This window comes from Dendropsophus ebraccatus, chromosome 9 (assembly GCF_027789765.1).
Source record: "Dendropsophus ebraccatus isolate aDenEbr1 chromosome 9, aDenEbr1.pat, whole genome shotgun sequence".
Taxonomy (NCBI): domain Eukaryota; kingdom Metazoa; phylum Chordata; class Amphibia; order Anura; family Hylidae; genus Dendropsophus; species Dendropsophus ebraccatus.
The window spans coordinates 109,256,177-109,269,125 of NC_091462.1; positions in this window are offsets into that span (position 1 = coordinate 109,256,177).

Genomic DNA, 12,949 nt, shown 5'->3' on the forward strand with positions numbered 1-12,949 from the left:
AATAATAGTTGTAATAATAATAATTATAATAATAATAATAATAATAGCTTTAGGGTATATTCACACAAACGGGCTCTCCCGTCCGGCCAATCAGTGTGTTGCCCAGCCGCAGCCACTGATTGGCCGGGCGGGAGAGCAGGACGCCGGACCCGTGCAGCAAGGACAAGTAATGTATGCTTACAGCGGGGGAGCCGGCCGGGAGCTGAAGGGGTTAAGGGCGGCAGAATTACATACTCGCTGCTGTCGTTTAGACCGCAGCAAGTATGTAGTGTATGGGAACTGCCAGGACCTGCCGGGCTCGCAGCGAGAATCTCGCTGCGAGCCCGTTCGTGTGAATATACCCTTAATGATTCACATTTGATTGTTGTTAATATTGATGACCTGATTGAACTGAGCTCCAGTGTGAATTAGTCTTTAGTGATGGCACATATACCCCCTCCCCAGCCACTTATATACATATAATGTGGAGCAGCTGTAATTATTAAATGCTGAATATAGTGAAATGAATATCTGGAGCAGCGAGCACTTATTGTGATTACAGACCAGCCCTGGAATATTAATGGAAGATCTGAGGGTCTCTGCCGACCTCAGCCATAACCGGAGATGAGATAATGCTAAGGTAGTGCAAAGACGACTAACCGGAGAGTCCTGGAGTGTCAGCAATTATTATAAGAAGTCTCCATGTAAAGGTCATACACACCATACAGGTAAATAGGAAGCTGAGGGAGGGAGGACAGGAAGAAAAAAGACTTCTAAAAATAAGAATAAAATAAGAAAAAAAATAAAATAAATATAACTACTATAATACTGACCCCTATATACAAGAATATAACTGCTATAATACTGCTCCTATCTACAAGAATATAACTACTATAATACTGCTCCTATATACAGTAATATAACTACTATAATACTGCCCTCTATATACAGGAATATAACTACTATAATACTGCTCCTATATACAGGAATATAACTACTATAATACTGCTCCCTATATACAGGAATATAACTACTATAATACTGCTCCTATATACAAGAATATAACTACTATAATACTGCTTTCTATATACAAGAATATAACTATTATAATACTGCTCCCTATATACAGGAATATAACTACTATAATGCGGTTCAGGGAAGAAACAGAGTGCTGCACCTCACACCTATGGCTGATACTAGTGCCGCTTGGCTAAATAAAAAACACATCAGAATTTTGTGTATGAATTGATCAAGCCATACTGCCCCATGTACCTCGTGCCGGTATCTGATACACATGGGTCCCTACACTAAGTCCACACCGTGCCAGTCAGTGGCCACCAACCCCGCAGGCGTGCACAGCCAGGGAACGGGGGCCATGGGACGGCCCTGCGACCCCCATGCCACAGGACCAGACCCAAAAACACCACACCAGAACCCGGCCAGCACCGCCGGCGGAGAAGGTCGCCCCCAAGCAGCACAAGTCTGGATAAGGTATTGCGCTCACCATAGCTGCAGCAAACAGAATGGGAAAAAACAGGAGGGATTAAAACCATGTGCACTCAGGTGTCTCCTGCTAATTGCGGTCAATTCATATACAGACACTCTGGTGTTGATTTTTAATATAGGCCTAGCGGCATTAGTGTCAGCCATAGATGGGATGTGCAGCGGTTCCATTCTCTCCAGTTTCCGTGTCTTACAGTTCTCCCTCTCTGAACAGCTAGCACTCCTTTATAAGACCCACATGACCAAAATTAGCAGGATATGTCTGTGCTCACATGTCCGGACCTTATGTCTTCCCCATTCTGTGAGAGCAGCAATGGTAAGTGTAATACCATATCCATACTTGTGTCGTTTGGGGGCAGCCTTCCCCGCCGGTGGTGCTGGCTGGGTTTTGGTGGGGCTTTTTGGGTCTGGTCCTGTGACATTGGGGTTGCAGGGCCGTTCCATGGCCTCCCTTCCCTGCATGTGCACGCTTTGCGGGGTTGGCGGTCGCTGACCGACACGGTGTGGAGTTAGCGTAGGGACCCGTGTGGACCAGAGGACCTGCACGGTGGTACACGGGGCAATATGGCTTGATCAATTTATATACAGACACTCTGGTGTTGATTTTTAATATAGGCCTAGCGGCATTAGTATCAGCCATAGATGGGATGTGCAGCCGTTCCATTCTCTCCAGTTTCCATAACTACTATAATACTGCTCCTATATACAGGAATATAACTGCTATAATACTGCTCCTATCTACAAGAATATAACTACTATAATACTGCTCCTATATACAGGGATATAACTACTATAATACTGCTCCTATATACAGTAATATAACTACTATAATACTGCCCTCTATATACAGGAATATAACTACTATAATACTGCTCCTATATACAAGAATATAACTACTATAATACTGCTCCTATATACAGGGATATATTAACTACTATAATACTGCTCCTATATACAGGAATATAACTACTATAATACTGCTCCTATATACAAGAATATAACTACTATAATACTGCTCCTATATACAGGGATATAACTACTATAATACTGCTCCTATATACAGGAATATAACTACTATAATACTGCCTCCTATATACAAGAATATAACTACTATAATACTGCTCCTATATACAATAATATAACTACTATAATACGGTTCAGGGAAGAAAAAGAGTGCTGCACCTCACACCTATGGCTGATACTAGTACCTCTCAGCTGCATAAAAACCATCAGAATTCTGTATGTGAATTGATCAAGCCACGCTGCCCCATGTACTGCGTGCAGGTATCTGATACACATGGGTCCCTACACTAAGTCCACACTGTGCCAGTCAGCGACCACCACCCCCGCAGGCGTGCACAGTCAGGGAACGGGGGCCATGGAACGGCCCTGCAACCCCCATGTCACAGGACCAGACCCAAAAATGCCACACCAAAACCCAGCCAGCACCACTGGCAGAGGAAGCTGCCCCCAAACAGCACAAGTCTGGATAAAGTATTGCACTCACCATAGCTATCAAAGATAGAATGGGACAGACAGGTCTGGTCCTGTGACATTGGGGTTGCAGGGCCGTTTCCATGGCCCCCCTTCCCTGCATGTGCACGCTTTGCGGGGTTGGCGGTCGCTGACCGACACGGTGTGGAGTTAGCGTAGGGACCCGTGTGGACCAGAGGACCTGCGCGGTGGTACACGGGGCAATATGGCTTGATCAATTCATATACAGACACTCTGGTGTTGATTTTTAATATAGGCCAAGCGACATTAGTATCAGCCATAGATGGGATGTGCAGCCGTTCCATTCTCTCCAGTTTGTATAACTACTATAATACTGCTCCTATATACAGGAATATAACTACTATAATACTGCTCCCTATATACAGTAATATAACTACTATAATTGCCAGAGGGAGGAACAGCTGACCCGCACCACCAAACAAAAGTCCAATGTCTATGGATCCACGGATACAAAATGTGCAGGATACACTGCGATATAAATGGCTGGACGCCGGGGGTGCAAGACGATAAGGAAGTAATACGCTGTGTGTAGGATAGATGAAGACAGCACTCACCCGGTACAAGGCAGCTCAGTTTATTCCATGAATCGCAGGTGGCAGGGAGGGAGAGGTGAGGACGCGCACTGGGACGGCCGTTTCGGGGACACGCCCCCTTTGTCGACCAGGTAGTGACGTCATGTAGTAGGAGGTGTGCTATATACACAGGTAACGTGCACGTGATCAATTAAGGAAAAAATTATGTGTTAAACAAATAACAAATAACAAAAACATTTACACAAAAACACTGAAATCGTTCTCTTGAATTTCTGGATGTTCAAGTGAATATCCGCGACAATGAGATCCACACCTCGGTATTCAGGAAACCTACCTCTTGCAACTCTCTTCTCCATTTCCGCAGCTCGCACCCTGCGCACGTTAAGAAAGCAATTCCATATGGCCAGATGCTGCGCCTGCGCAGGGTGAACTCTACAATTGACTCTTTCAATGAACAGGCTGCGGAGATGGAGAAGAGATTTGCCGAACGAGGATACCCTGACACTATTGTAAAAACAGCACGTCATAGGGCTAGCATGCAGAATAGAGACAACCTTTTGTCACATACAGCTAAACAATACCCTACGGACAGGAGATTCAATTTCATTTTTCAAAACTCCCCCAACAATATGGTTATACAAGAGGCTATTAAAAGACACTGGCACCTTCTGGAGTCAGACCCTGACCTTAGAGATATTGCGGAGAGGAGGCCATGCATCTCCTACAGAAAGAACAAAACAATAGCTGACCATTTAAATAACTCCAACTTAAAAACTAAAAATACTGACTGGCTGTCTAAAACACTGCCACAAGGCAACAGAAAGTGTGGCCAATGCAAGTACTGCACCCAATTGCTAAACGTTTCCTTTATCCGCTTGGGAGGTCATGAATGTCTAATAAAAGATTTTATTACCTGTAAATCCTCCCTTATAGTATATGCTATAATCTGCAGTTGCGGATTATACTATATAGGGAAGACCAAGAGACCCTTATGGGTAAGGTTTAAGGAACATGCCTACTCTGTAAGGACAGGTAAAGGCGTCCCACGCCTTATAGAGCATGTACGGACTGTCCATCACGGCGATACCAAGAACTTAAAGTTCCTCGGACTAGAAAGAGTAAACTCTGTACCAGAGGGAGCTGACAAGCACCAGATACTCCTGAGAAAAGAGTCCCTCTGGATCTCCCGACTGAACGCTACGGGTCCGCTCGGCCTAAACGAGCGGAACGATTTCAGTGTTTTTGTGTAAATGTTTTTGTTATTTGTTATTTGTTTAACACATAATTTTTTCCTTAATTGATCACGTGCACGTTACCTGTGTATATAGCACACCTCCTACTACATGACGTCACTACCTGGTCGACAAAGGGGGCGTGTCCCCGAAACGGCCGTCCCAGTGCGCGTCCTCACCTCTCCCTCCCTGCCACCTGCGATTCATGGAATAAACTGAGCTGCCTTGTACCGGGTGAGTGCTGTCTTCATCTATCCTACACATAACTACTATAATACTGCTCCTATATACAGGAAGATAACTACTATAATACTGCTCCTATATACAAGAATATAACTACTATAATACTGCTCCTATATACAGGAATATAACTACTATAATACTGCCCCCTATATACAGGAATATAACTACTATAATACTGCTCCTATATACAGGAATATAACTACTATAATACTGCTCCTATATACAAGAATATAACTACTATAATACTGCCCCCTATATACAAGAATATAACTACTATAATACTGCTCCCTATATACAGGAATATAACTACTATAATACTGCTCCTATATACAGGAATATAACTACTATAATACTGCTCCTATATACAGGAATATAACTACTATAATACTGCTCCTATATACAGGAATATAACTACTATAATACTGATCCTATATACAGGAATATAACTACTATAATACTGCTCCTATATACAGGAATATAGCTACTATAATACTGCTCCTATATACAGGAATATAACTACTATAATACTCCCCACTATATACAGGAATATAACTACTATAATACTGCCTCCTATATACAGGAATATAACTACTATAATACTGCTCCTATGTACAAGAATATAACTACTATAATACTGCTCCTATATACAAGAATATAACTACTATAATACTGTTCCTATATACAAGAATATAACTACTATAATACTGCTCCTATATACAAGAATATAACTACTATAATACTGCTCCTATATACAAGAATATAACTACTATAATGCTGCTCCTATATACAAGACTATAACTACTATATTACTCGATGCTGCTGCTTTACTGTCTCCCCCTCTCTTATTCAGCTTTCTGGAGTTGTCACCTGGAATGTACAGTCCGGCGCTATTAGAAAGCGTCTGGTAACAGGGAGTAGTAGCATACGTTCATCAGCAGATGGTAAAGGATGAGACCGGACACATCAATACTCCTGATTGGTAGATTGGTGCAGACCAGGTTTCTTGGTATCGGTGATTATAGGATAGACGGTGATCACAATCTATGAATCGTTGTGTGGAATGAGGAGCGTGACAGCCAGAAAGGTGATGTGATTACTCCCAGCACATGAGAGCGCTGCTCAGTGCCAGAAGAGACAGCCGAGGACCGTACAGAGAGCGGCCATCCCTCCCTTAGAAATCCTAGAGGTCCCTAAGGTCGTATTCTAAAAATTCTAGTTTCTGTTTCTGAGAAAGCTGGATGACGATCAATAAATCTCATCTGCCGCCAGAGACAGCTGACACCTCTCACAGCATTGGAAGAAACCACTGCTATACCGCCAAACCATAAGAGGGCTTTCCAGGTATCTATATATAACTTAACCAGTGGATCCTGATTAAGATTCGGCTGCTGCGAGTTCCCGGATCACTATGGACTTATTGTAGTGCTGCTTCAAGGCACTGTTGGCAAGAAAATATCTTCCTTATGGTTAAATGACCTGCCTACCAGGGGGGGCTACCTAACTATGGGGGTGCAGGATTATCGGCCAACTGGGGGCATCTACCTAACTATTGGGGTGCAGGATTATCGGCCTACAGGGGGCATCTACCTAACTATGGGGGTGCAGGATTATCGGCCTAATGGGGGCATCTACCTAACTTTGGGGGTGCAGGATTGTTGGCCTACTGGGGGCATCTACCTAACTATGGGGGTGCAGGATTATTGGCCTACCAGGGGTGTCTACCTAACTATGGGAGGGGCAGGATTATCGGCCTACCGGGGGCGTCTACCTAACTATAGGGGTGCAGGATTATTGGCCTACCGGGGGCGTCTACCTAACTATGGGAGGGGCAGGATTATTGGCCTACCGGGGGCATCTACCTAACTATGGGGGTGCAGGATTATTGGCCTACAGGGGGCATCTACCTAACTATGGGGGTGCAGCATTATCGGCCTACTGGGGGTATCTACCTAACTATGGGGGGGCAGCATTATCGGCCTACTGGGGGCATCTACCTAACTATGGGGGGCAGGATTATCGGCCTACCGGGGGCGTCTACCTAACTATGGGGGAGGGGGCAGGATTATCGGCCTACCGGGGGCATCTACCTAACTATGGGGGGGCAGGATTATCGGCCTACAGGGGGCATCTACTTGGCATTATTGGCATCTACTTACTCAAATTCACCCAATTCACCAACCCCTTCCCTCCAACCCACTTACGTAATCACTTCGACCAAACAGGAAGCAAGAACGTCATTATTCGAGGCACTATGGGTGGGCTTTGCCTGGCAGATTTTTAATTGGCCAGATAGAGAAGAAATGGAAAGGTAAGAGAACTACTCCAAGAAGACGCCCTCTGTGAGTCACTGGATGTAGCTGCACTGTAATCACTTTATTGGTCTGCAGGGCTTGTGTAGAACATGGATCTATCTCTATATGGCCACTGGGTACAGTGGATTTGATATCAGTATAGTGGTATTATTAGTCACGCTGTATCTCCTATCTATTATCTATCTATCTCCTATCTATCTCAGTACAAATCACTTGTATTCCCTCCATGTAATGTATTCCGGCTCCCTGCTATCACTACATTCTGTTTGTCATGTTATCTAATATTCATTGTGGTTTCTTCCTTACCGCTGATGTGATTTTCCTTCAGGCTATAGACATTTACAGATAAAACACATGTTCTAGATTATAGTCACCTTTTAATATTTATGTGATATTATCCCCCACAGCTCAGTATAAACTCTCATAAATAAATGACAGATATAATTCCTGTAACCTAATATTTGTATTGTATATATTACACGCATAAAGCCTATCAACCACTTCTTAAAGGGCTAGTCCAGCTGTTCACCAGTCATCCCTCAGGACTGCGGTAAGGAGGAGCTTGTTAAGTTAGTGCACAACCATGCTTAAACCATGACAAAGTTAAGGCCAACCCCCGCTCAATCAGACCCCGCCCACTATATCCTCACACTACAGATATATCTGGGAAGTACCACCCCCACTGTGACCCTCAGAACTCCTGCGCTTTTTCTTTAAAATTCCACAGATAAGCAACATGCTGAATTCCGCCAGACAGAAGAAGACTTCATTATTTCCAGATCTTGTAGATTGTTAATGATTACATTTGTAATGTAGATGAGATCCGGGATTCATGACTCAGTCTGCGGAACAATAGGAGATAATCCTCAAGTGGCGGGCGGGGGTTGTGGAGGTGATAGGGGTTGTAAGTATGAGAGAAGGCCATATCAGAACACAGTGAGATGATGCCTTACACAGTATACGGGGACGGGGTACCATGTATGACTGTATGAATGACGTTTAAAGGGGTACCGTTTTTATCCATACAGTGTCTATAGGGGAGCTGGGCCACCAGGACATAACCAAACCCAGTGGGCCAGCAGAATCAAGGCTATATTCCCTGGACCACCAGGGATATGTATACACCTGCCTGGGACATTATTTAACCCACTGGCCCAACAGGGACAATAATAAAGTCTCAATTGAACAAGACACAATAATGATATCAGTGGGCCACCAGGGATATAATGAAACAATCTAGGACACCAGGAATATAATGAAACCATCTAGGACACCAGGGATATAGTGATTTATACTAAGCAGTGGGCACAATGTAAGTTCTTTGGGCTTTTATGGACCGGAAACCTCATACATTGGACGTTGTTTGTTGGTCAGTACCATGTGGTGTTATACCAGTACCTGCAGCTAGTAGAGAGGCGGTAATGCTAGATATGGAGGGGCTGGTGGTATGAATGATGATCAGATTCCTCCATCCCATCTCCACCCACACCAGCACAGAGACGGAACAGCCCTGTGTTACCATACAAAGTACAAATATATGATCTACCACCCCTCCCTGCCCGGAATATGTATTTAGGCCCCTAATTCCTTCATCCCTGATTTATATCCGTGCCGCGCTATCTCCCTAACACGCCGGTTATGGCATTATACATTATATAAATGGTATTCTGCAGAGCTGCATTCAGGACATTATGCAAATGGCCCCCATCCCCTACAATATGAGAGCGTCGCCTCCCCGGGCGCTAATAAATGTGTACACATAATACAGTGTATAAGCCGCTCACTCCATAGATACAAGGAGACTGATTATATTCATATATGCTAATAACAGGAGATTTATGGATCAGGATTCAGTCTAAGGGAATTACCGTTACTGGCTCTGCCGGGATCATTGTAAAGCGAACGAGTCATCAGAAAATGTCTATTGTGGAAATCAAGTTTCTATGTTAAACCTTTTTTTTTTTTTCTTTCATGAGGCTTGCTGTAAAACTGATGCCGTCAAAGATGGCCGACCCCATAGTAATGTACTAATAATGAAGAAAAAAATTGAATCAGAAAATAGAAAAAGAATATAAAAAAAAAAATCCTTTAGTATTTGCCTCTAGTTTTTAATGGAAATTACAGATTTGTGGTTGATTTGTAGTAGTAGATCTACCCGTATACTGATAGCAACCTTAGGGGTACGGCTTTACCAATGTGGTCACTAGTATAGGGTATGATGGACACTTTAGGGGACGGATTTATTAAGAGGTACACACCTCCCCCCCAACATCCATGCATCAAGAGAGCGGGGGATACGGCAGGCGTACACCAGGTATGAGGGCCAAATTGTCACCTTCTCTCTGGTGTACGCCGGGGAGCAATCATAGCAAATGTCCCCTTTGTGAATATGTCGACGTTGAGAGCCTATACACACGCATCCCTCAGGATGCGGGTGTGCAGGCTATCCGTCGGCACTTGCTATCCCTGGATCAATATGACACAGTTTACATTGATTTTTTGTGTGACATGTTGCGATTGGTGCTCACCCATAACTCGTTCCAGTTCGCTGACCGGTGGTACTGTCAGCGGGCTGGGACGGCGATGGGGACGCCGGTCGCACCTACTTTCGCAAATTTATTTTTGGCCGATCTTGAAAAAGATATTATTTTTTCTCCAAATAACCGGTTTTCTGTACACATAAAACTTTTTCTGAGATTTATCGATGACATATTGATTGTGTGGTCAGGCAATAAATCTCAATTCTATGAATTTTTGGATTATATGAACAACAACAATGTGAACATGCATTTTACATCTTGCTTCGGGGGCCAGAGTCTGGATTTTCTAGATGTGCACCTAGAAGTATGTGATGGTACCTTATGTCTATCCGGTTTTCGCAAACCAACGGCCACCAATTCACTGTTGCGGTATGAGAGTTTTCATCCGCAGCATGTGAAGGAGGCCATACCGTACGGTCAGTTTGTTCGGCTACGCCGTATTAACAATTCAGATGAGGGGTTTGAAACCCAGGCTAATGAATTGAGAATACGTCTGACTAGTCGCGGTTATCCAGAAATAAATGTGAATAGGGCCTTAGAGCGAGCCAGAGGTCTTACACGTAAGAATTTGATTTACTCGCGTAAAAATAAAAAGGATTCACCCAATAGGATGTTTTTCAGCTTCAGACATAGCCCGATGAACAACATTATAAAAACAGCTATCCACAAGAACTGGCATGTACTTGGTGAGGACGAACTCCTAAAGGAGGTCATGGGTGAACGCCCTATAGTGGCTTTTAAAAGATGTACTAATCTTAGGGATGAATTGGTCCATGGTCGTATGGCATCAGAGAGTAAATCTGGTAACTGGCTTAATCGTGACCTCCCAAAGGGTAACCACAAATGTGGTAGCTGCAGTTATTGCAGCTACATGAATAACACTCAATGGGTCTGTTTGGGAGGCCACGATATTTTTATTAATGATTTTATTACTTGCAGAACATCTTATGTCGTGTACACGATTACCTGTAACTGTAAATTCTTCTATATAGGCAAAACAATAAGACCTTTGTTTAAACGTTTTTCAGAACATCTGCGCTCAATCAGAACAGGGAAGGGATGTCCTAAACTGATCCAACATTTTAGAGACAAACACCAGGGTGATGTATCAAACATGAAGTTTATGGGTTTGTTACGTATCAACAACTTGAAAACAGGTGGTGATAAACATGCCTTATTATTGAAAAAAGAAATGGAATTCATCCTACGCACAGGAGCTTTGGGTCCGTTAGGTCTCAATGACCGCACAGATTTACAAGCAATATTATAAATGGACTCTATGATGGCACTTTATTATATGATATTTAAAGTTATTGCTTATTTCTATTATATCCGAATGTTTGCATTATCATTGTTTTTATTTTCACTATTTATGGTGTGTTTCATATAGTTGTCATTTGTAACTGTACTGTCTCTTTAACTGCACACATGTATATAGAGGGGGTGGGTGTAGTAATGACGTATGGGCCAGGAGGAAGCGCGGTGAGAGCGCGAGCGATCGTAGCCTATGTTCTTGTTTGTATCCACGAGCATGTGAACAATAAATTATCACGAGCAAAGATTGGACGTGTGCCGCAACATTTTTTCCTTTGATATCACATGTGTAAATAAACCACTGGCCACCAGGATTCCCAAAGTTAAAGCCTGGCTATCATATATGCGGGTGACCAGACTTATTACCAGGAACATTCAGTATATATATATATATATATATATATATATATATATATATATATATCCCTGTTCCACTGGCTAAACAGGCACTGTCATTTATTTGAACACTCTGCACAGGTCAATAGTGCAAGTAAATATAGGAAACTTTGTAATATATCTTAGCAGACAAAAATGCTCCTTCTCCTGTTCTCCTGTGGTCCTCATATTGCAACCAAAACCAGGAATGGATTAAAAACACAAAGGATCTGTCCACACAATGTTGAAATTGAGTGGATGGCCGCCATATAACAGTAAATAACGGCCATTATTTCAATATAACAGCCATTGTTCTAAAATAACAGCAAATATTTGCCATTATATGGCGGCCATCCACTCAATTACAACATTGTGTGAACAGATCATTTCTGTGTTTTTAATCCACTCCTGGTTTTGGTTGCAATATGAGGACCACAATACTGACTGAAATATACGTAGTGTGAACCCAGCCTAAGAGTGGGTGGATAAGCTTTGCAGCAGATGTTGTGCATATCTCAGCCTATGCATTAATACAGGGATGGGGAAACGTCGGCCATCCAGCTGTTGCAAAACTACAATTCCCATCATGCCTGGATAGCCAAAGCTTTAGCTGTCCAGGCATGATGGGAATTGTAGTTTTGCAACAGCGGGAAGGCCGAAGGTTTCCCATCCCTGTATTAATAGAATGAAATCCCCATTATTCCTATAATATATTAACAGCCCCGACATTGGCGATAGATATGCTGTAACCTGAAGCAGCTGCCGGGAACAGACTGATAGGTCTCATTATGGCTTCCGTTCCCTCACATGGTTAATTGATTAATTACACGGTTGCCGGGTAACACAATTACTATAAGTCATTACGGCTGTAATAAAAAGGACTAAACCTACCCATTCATATTGTATCCCGTCAGGTGGCTAATGCCCCCCCCCCCTTCTTTATGGCTCATTTATGATCCTGTAATCACCCTAATGCAACCTGCTTTATGACTCCAATAATTCTCCACACTTAGTATGTGCGGCCTGTAACTGCCTCGTATGTACATAAGTGTGGGGGGGAGGGAAATAACAGGCACACATGTAAGGTGTATAGGGAATACTCTCAGACACCTACAGAATGCCCAGAAATGTTTATTTTTCACAGCATTAATATGTGATCTCTGAACAATGCTGTGAATGTAAAGAATCCTGTCCTCTATCCATTCCCTCAATCAGCCAATCAGCTGTAACCTGTCTGGAGCTCAGAAATCAAAGGGGATTGGCTGAAATTGTCCAAACCCCCAAAAAAAGGCAAAATGTCAGCCTCTACTTTATGAAGGAACAGAAAGAATGTAGGTAACATCAGTCACTTTATTTGAAGACAGCTTTGTGGAATTCTGTTGAGTAAAGTATATATAAAAAAT